This window comes from Myotis daubentonii, chromosome X (assembly GCF_963259705.1).
Source record: "Myotis daubentonii chromosome X, mMyoDau2.1, whole genome shotgun sequence".
NCBI lineage: Eukaryota > Metazoa > Chordata > Mammalia > Chiroptera > Vespertilionidae > Myotis > Myotis daubentonii.
Window position 1 is genome coordinate 83,406,348 of NC_081861.1, and position 8,070 is coordinate 83,414,417.

Here is an 8,070-nt window from a genome sequence, read left to right on the forward strand (position 1 = left end):
GAGTCTTATTACTTATCTCTACTGGTCAACAATATCGACTTATTAGGTTTCGCTATCTTGAGGCAATAGACACTACTCAAAAGATCCTGGTGTCTATATATACTCTTTAGGTTAATGAGGAGCCACTCACTTCAGCTCCGGTTTCCCAAAATCAGTGGTTGCCATGGTGTGGCTTGACATCACAAAGCCTCAGCTTGACCATCCAGGAGGGGTGCGGGTGGCAGAAGATCCACAAATCTCAGACACTTTGGTTATAGAACAGAGAACCTCTGACCTAAAATTTTTCCCAAACTGACTTCTCTTTCTCTCTCATTTCCTTTAGTTCCATTATAGTCCAGCATATGGCAAGGAGGTGGTGTTTCCTCCAGGACAATTGCCATATTTCCCCGTCATGTCAACGGTCCATTCCAGTAAGTTCAGATGCTAACGTTATATAGGGTTTTGAGTGTTGTTTTAATTGATGTTTTATTTTAGAATAGTTCCAGATTTACAGAAAAATTGTGAAGATAATAACCATGTACACCATACCCTTTTTCCCTTATTACTAATATCTTACTTATGTATGGGGCAAATGTAACATGAAGTGAATCACAGTGTAACAGTTAGAGTGAAACCTCACTTCTCTAGTATTTCCAATATCCAGCAATGCTGTTCTAGACCAAGTTGTTAAAGGAAAAATTGGGCCAGTTGTGGCATAAAACTTCAGATCTTGAGCTGAGCATCCTTTCAATAGTTTATCAATATGCAATAGTCTACCACGTATCAAGGAAATCAAATTCATTATTAGAAACTGTCAGCACTAACATAGCCCTCTGTTCCCCATGACTGAGACCACCACCATCCATCCCACCCCCCCAATCCAAACCCAAATTAAACATCAGCTTCTTTTTTCCTTTCCAGTATTAGAAAGTGTTGAGAAAAAAAATCCCCATTGAGACTTTTCCTTGTCCTTATTCTAAGTGTCTGGCTCAGTATGGAATGGCTTGTCTGGTGCCTCAACTAAAGAAATCTACATAACTCCCTTCTCACATGCCTGCCACCCCCTTAGATCCCTCCACATCAGTGAAACAGAGTAAAATCTCACTTCGTTAGTATCTCCAATATCCAACAATTCTGTTCTAGACCATAATGTTAAAGGAAAAACTGTACTAGTTGTGGCATAAAACTTCACATCTTCAGGTGACAATCCTTTCAATAGTTTAACAATATTCAATAGTCTTACATGTGAAAAGGAAATAGAATTCATTATTATAGATTTCCAGGACTAACACAACACCCTGTTCCTCATGATTGTGACCACCACCATCCATTCTACCCCTCCCCGAATGAAAACATGAATTCATTTTTGTACTTGCAGTTTCTTCATCCATCCTTGTGTTTGGATTCTTATTCCTTATCTCTACTAGTCTACAATATCGTCTTATTAAGTTTCACTATCTTGAGGCAACAGACACTATTCAAAGGGTCCTGGCCTCTATATATACTCTTTAGGTTAATGAGGAGCCACTCACTTCAGCTATCATTGCCCAAAATCAGTGGGTGCCATGGTGTGGCTTAACATCACAAAGCCTCAGCTTGACCATCCAGGAGGGGCAGGGGTGGCAGAGGATACATCAATATCAGAAGCTCTGCTTATAGAAGAGACCTTCCTCTTACCTCCTAAAATATTTCCCACACTGACCTCTCTCTATCTAATTTCCACTAGTTTCATTATAGTTCAGCATATGGCAGGGAGGTGGTGCTTCCTCTAAGCAACTTGCCATACTCCCCGTGTTTTCAGTGGTCCATTCCACTATGTTTGGATATTACCATTTCCTAGTATTTTGAGTGTTGTTTTAACGGATGATTTATTTTAGAATAGTTCCAGATTACCGAAAAAATTTTGAAGATAATAACCATGTGCACCATACATAATTTTCCTAATTACTAATATATCACTTTGGTATGGGGCAAATGTAACATGAAATAAATCATCAGTGAAATGGTTTGAAACCTCACTTCTCTAGAATCTCCAATATTTAGCGATGCTGCTCTAGACCAAGTTGTTAATGGAAAAACTGTACCACTTGTGGCATAAAACTTCACATCTTAAGCCACCATCCTTTCAAAAGTTTAACAATATTCAATAGACTGCCATGTAAAAAGGAAATCAAATTCTTTATTATTCACTGGCAGCACTAACACAACACCCTGTTCCTCATGACTCCGACCACAACCATCCATCCCAACCCAAACCCCAATACAAACATAAATTCACTTTTGGACTTGCAGTTTCTTCATCCTTCCTTGTGTTTGGAGTCTTACTCCTTATCTCTACAAGTCTAAACTATCATCTTATTAAGTTTCTCTATCTTGTGGCAACAGACAGTACTCAAATGGTTCTGGCTTCTATATATACTCTTTAGGTTAACAAGGAGCCACTCACTTCAGCTCTGGTTGCCCAAAATCAGTGGTTGCCATGGTGTGGTTGACATCACAAAGCCTAAGCTTGACCATCTAGGAGGGGCAGGGGTGGCAGAGGATCCAGAAATCTCAGACACTTTGGTTATAGAACAGAGACCTATCTCTTACCTCCTAAAATTTTTCACAAACTGACCTCTCTCTCACTCTCATTTCCTTTAGTTCCATTATAGTCCAGCATATGGCAGGGAGGTGGTGTTAGCTCTAAGACATTTCCTGTACTCCCCCGTCACTTCAGTGGTCCATTCCACTATGTTCAGTTGCTACCATTTCCTAGGATTTTGAGTGTTGTTTTAATGGATGTTTTATTTTAGAATAGATCCAGATTTACAGAAAAATATGAAGATAGTAACCATGTACACCATACCCAATTTTCCTCACTAATATCTTACTTATGTATGGGGCAAATGAAACATGAATTGAATCATCAGTGAAACAGTTAGTGTGAAACCTCACTACTCTATTATATCCAATATCCAGCAATGCTGTTGTAGACCAAGTTGTTAAAGGAAAAACTGGATCAGTTGACGCATAAAACTTCAGATCTTGAGCTGACCATCCTTTCAATGGTTTAAATATATTCAATAGTCTACCATGTAAAAAGGAAATCAAATTCATCATGATAAACTGCCAGCACTAACACAACACCCTGTTCCTCATGACTGTGACCACCACCATCCATCCCACCTCCGCAATTCAAACCTAAATTAAACATCAGCTTCTTTTTTCCTTGCCAGTATGAGAAAGTCTTGAGAAAAAAATCCCCATTCAGACTTCTTCGTGTCCTTATTCTAAGTGTCTGGCTCAGTATGGAATCGCTTGTCTGGTGTCCCAACTAAATAAATCTCCATTAATCCCTTCTCACATGCCTGCCCCCTCCTTAGATCCCTCACCATCAGTGAAACAGAGTCAAACCTCACTTCTCTAGTATCTCCAATATCCAACAATGCTGTTCTAGACCAGGATGTTAAAGGAAAAACTGTACCAGTTGTGGCATAAAACTTCACATTTTGAGCTGACCATACTTGAAATAGTTTAACAATATTCAATAGTATTCCATGTGAAAAAGAAATCAAATTCTTTCTTATACACTTCCAGCACTAACAAAACACCATGTTCCTCATGATTGGGACCACTGCCATCCATCCAACACACCCCCAGTGAAAACATAAATTCATTTTTGGACTTGCAATTTCTTCATCCATCCTTGTGTTTGGAGTCTTATTCCTTATCTCTACCAGTCTACAATATCATCATAAGAAGTTTCGCTATCTTGAGGCAACCGACACTACTCAAAGGGTCCTGGCCTCTATATATACTCTTTCGGTTAATGAGGAGCCACTCACTTCAGCTCTGTTTGACCAAAATCAGTGGTTGCCATGGTGTGGCTTGACATCACAAAGCCTCAGCTTGACCATCCAGGAGGGGCGGGGGTTGCAGAAGATGCTGAAATCTCAGACACTCTGGTTATAGAAAAGAGACCTTCCTCTTAACTCCTAAAATTTTTCCCCAAATGACCTTTCTCTCCCTGTCATTTCCTAAAGTTCCATTACAGTCCAGCATATGGAAGGGAGGTGGTGTTTCCTCTAAGACATTTCCCATACTCCCCAGTCATGTCAGTGGTCCATTCCAGTATGTTCAGTTTCTACCATTTCCTAGGATTTTGAGTGCTGTATTAATGGATGATTTATTTTAGAATAGTTCCAGATTTACAGAAAAATTGTGAAGATAACCATGTACACCATACCCAATTTCCCTTATTACTAACATCTTACTTTTGTATGGGGGAAATGTAACATGAAGTGAAACATCAGGAAAACAATTAGAGTGAAACCTCACTTCTCTTGTACCACCAATATCCAGTAATGCTGTTCTAGACCAACTTGTTAAAGGAAAAACTGGACAGGTTTTGGCATAAAACTTCAGACCTTGAGCTGACTATCCTTCCAATAGTTTAACAATATTCAATAGTCTCCCATGTAAAAAGGAAATCAAATTCTTTCTTATACACTGCCAGCACTAACACAACACCCAGTTCCTCTTGACTGAGACCACCACCATCCAACCCATACCCCCCAATGCAAACATAAATTCACTTTTGGACTTGAAGTTTCTTCATCCATCCTTGTGTTTGGAGTCTTATTCCTTATCTCTACCAGTCTACACTCTCGTCTTATTAAGTTTCCCTATCTTGAGGCAACAGACACTACTCAAAGGGTCCTGGCCTCTATATATACTCTTTAGGTTAATGAGGAGCCACTCACTTCAGCTCTGGTTGCCCAAAATCAGTGGTTGCCATGGTGTGGCTTAACATCACAAAACCTCAGCTTGACCATCCAGGAGGAGCAGGGGTGGCAGAGGATAAAGAAGTATCAGACGCTTTGCTTATAGAAGAGACCTTCCTCTTACCTCCTAAAATATTTCCCACACTGACCTCTCTCTCTCTATCTAATTTCCACTAGTTACATTATAGTTCAGCATATGGCAGGGAGGTTTTGTTTCCTCTAAGGAACTTGCCGTACTCCCTGTGTTTTCAGTCGTCCATTCCACTATGTTCGGATATTACCATTTCCTAGTATTTTGAGTGTTGTTTTAATGGATGATTTATTTTAGAATAGTTCCAGATTTACAGAAAAATTTTGAAGATAATAACCATGTGCACCATACATAATTTCCCTAATTACTAGTATGTCTCTTTGGTATGGGGCAAATATAACATGAAATAAATCATCAGTGAAACTGTTTGAAACCTCACTTCTCTAGAATCTCCAATATTTAGCAATGCTGTTCTAGACCAAGTTCTTAATGGAAAAATTGTACCAGTTGTGGCATAAAACTTCACATTTTAAGCCACCATCCTTTCAAAAGTTTAACAATATTCAATAGTCTGCCATGTAAAAAGGTAATCTAATTCTTTATTATACACTGCCAGTATTAATAGAATACCCTGCTCCTCATGACTACAACCACCACCATCCATCCCAACCCCTCAATCCAACCTAAAATAAACATCAGCTTCTTTCTTCCTTGCCCATATGAGAAATTGTTGAGGAAAAAATCCCCATTCAGTCATCTCCTTGTACGTATTCTAAGTGACTGACTCACTATGTAATGGCTTCTCTGGCGCACCAATTAAAGAATTCTGCATTTCTTCCTTCTCACATGCCTTCTCCCTCCTTAGGTTGCTCCCCATCATCTGAAACCTCGCAAAAATACAAACACATTTCCTTTATACCCTTGCTGGTATTTATTCAAGGAGACCATTAATGTTTTCACCTTCTCATAAGGCCCATTTCTGAAGCATATTTGATAGAGGGATAAACATTTTTAAGTGTGTTCCTCTGGGAGACCCTGCGTATCACCTCTGGTAGATGAACACTCCAGCACTTCTTCTTCTGCATTTGTTGGCTTGCTTATTGGAGGTTTTCCCCTTCCTGTAGTAAAATACAATTATCTGATTCTTTCTGTCTTTCTCACTCTTGTCTTCATTTAGCTTAAAGCCCAAATTTACCATCACCACTATCTTGCTTATGTGAAAGGACAGAACAGGACTGATAGCTTTGTCCTTATCCCCTCTTCTAACAAAAAGCCGCAGCATGTATCAGTTTCTCAGCCTGCCCTTATCTCAGCAAATGGAAATGCGGGGGAAACTCGCCAAAGGCCAAGAATATGCTAGCCACCCCTCTGTCTTTGTGTAAGAAGAACCCTAGCTGCAACCAGCCCTTGAGTCACTAGCCCCCCTGCCCTCACTCAACCAACTGGAATAGACCAAATCAGTGGTCAGAGTGTGCCCCCAGCCCCCACCCCAAGCCCTATGAATTCTTTGTTCTCTTGGGACTCTGCGCTCTCTCTTGCACCCAGTAATGGAGGCAGTGGGAGGACCAAGTCCCGAGCTTGAATAAAAGACTTTATGCTTTTGCATCGGACACGGCTCCCTAGTGGTCTGTCTTGGGGGATCTTGAAATCTGGGCCTAACATTTGGGGGCTCGTCCCTGACACCTGAGACTCACAAGGGACCCTGATTCAGAGTTTATGAGTGACCTTGGTAAGTGTCTGTGTGTTTTCTGTTGTGTTCTGTGAGTTCTGTCCTATGTGAGCTCACTTATGAAATCTGTAATGCCCGTAACGGACTAGGTGGATGCACTGGGGGCCCACGAGTGGGAGGAGTTTTGGGATGCCCAGATCCTCCATCTGGAGGGGCCGAGAAACCCCTGAATCCGAGACGAGTGGTGCATGGCCATCGTCTAATCTAATCTGTAGTTTGCTTCCGTTGAGTCGCAAGTTTGTTTTGGTTTTGCTTCCATAGAGTTGGAAGAATGTATTTGTCTGTGTGTTTTTTTTTGTTTGTTTGTTTGTTTTCTGTGGACTTACTGGACAGACGTTATGGGAAAGACTCAAACTACTCCTTTATGATTATGGTCATTTTAAAGTCAAGGGCTGGGCCAAACCTGCTTGCCAGCCTCAGGTGTGGTTTTCCAGTACTGCTGGGAACTTAGGACCTTGAAGCTTACTGAATTCAAATGATACAATACTTATGTCATGCATTTTTGATGTTTATTCTTAAAAATGTTACTGATTGAGAAATGCTGAATATTTGCTAAAAGTTTAAGGTTCAGATTGAATTTAGAGAAATTGTGTGTTGTGGTAGCTAAATGCCTTTACTGAATGAATGTTTGGTGAAAGTATGTGAGTGTGGGGAGAGGGTGCCTGCCCTCTCCTATCCTTTGTGTGGCTCCACGACTTAGGTCAGGCGGGCAACTGAGTAAGGATCTGTGAAAACAGGTCACCACCTCCCTTGTCTGTCTCTCTTCACCAATCATCATGAGGTCGGGACAACGTAAACCTGGTATTCTTAATTACATTTTAAAAAAAAATTTAAAGGGGTACAATAGAGATTGTGTTACTATAATGAATGCAGAAACATTGAGAAAGCATGATTAAACAGGTGTTTGTATGCGTGGGGTAGCCAATTTTCCTACCGAGAGGGGGGACTGGAAGCAGTCTTAATTCCTCCGGTAGGTTCTCACCAAAAGGTTGGTTGAGAATTCTGTTCTGGGACATGGGTGCCAGGAGTGCCCCTACGCTCGTCTGGGAAGTTGGGCATTGTTTTGTTCATCTGCTCAGCTAGAGACTGGGCTAGTCTACCGAGAGAGTGTGAATACGAGTGTTTGTATATTTTGGCTGCTCATTACTAGTCTGTGAGAAGTAGAAGTTACTTTGATTTATTTTGCATTTCTGTTAATTCATCGTCCTGAACATTTGGACAGGACCCACGATGATCCTGTCCTTAGCAGTGCCAAGAGAGAAAGGATGGAGACTTTATACCCCAAAGCCAAAGGCCCCAACATCTGTGCTTGACAGGCCCCTATCAGTGGACTTGGGCAGTGTTACAATTATCTGCCAAAATTCCCAAGATTGTAAAAGTACTTGATCACTGAAAAGGTGTAAATGTGGATGTTTATTTGATGTTTATTTGTCTACTTATGTATAAATATTTGTAGATAAATAGAACCCCCGTTAATTATCTGGTGTATTCTGGAGCAGCCTATTCAGTCTTGACAGAGCCAATGAGACCAGTAACATCTAAGAAGACAGCAGTTCTAAAAGCCA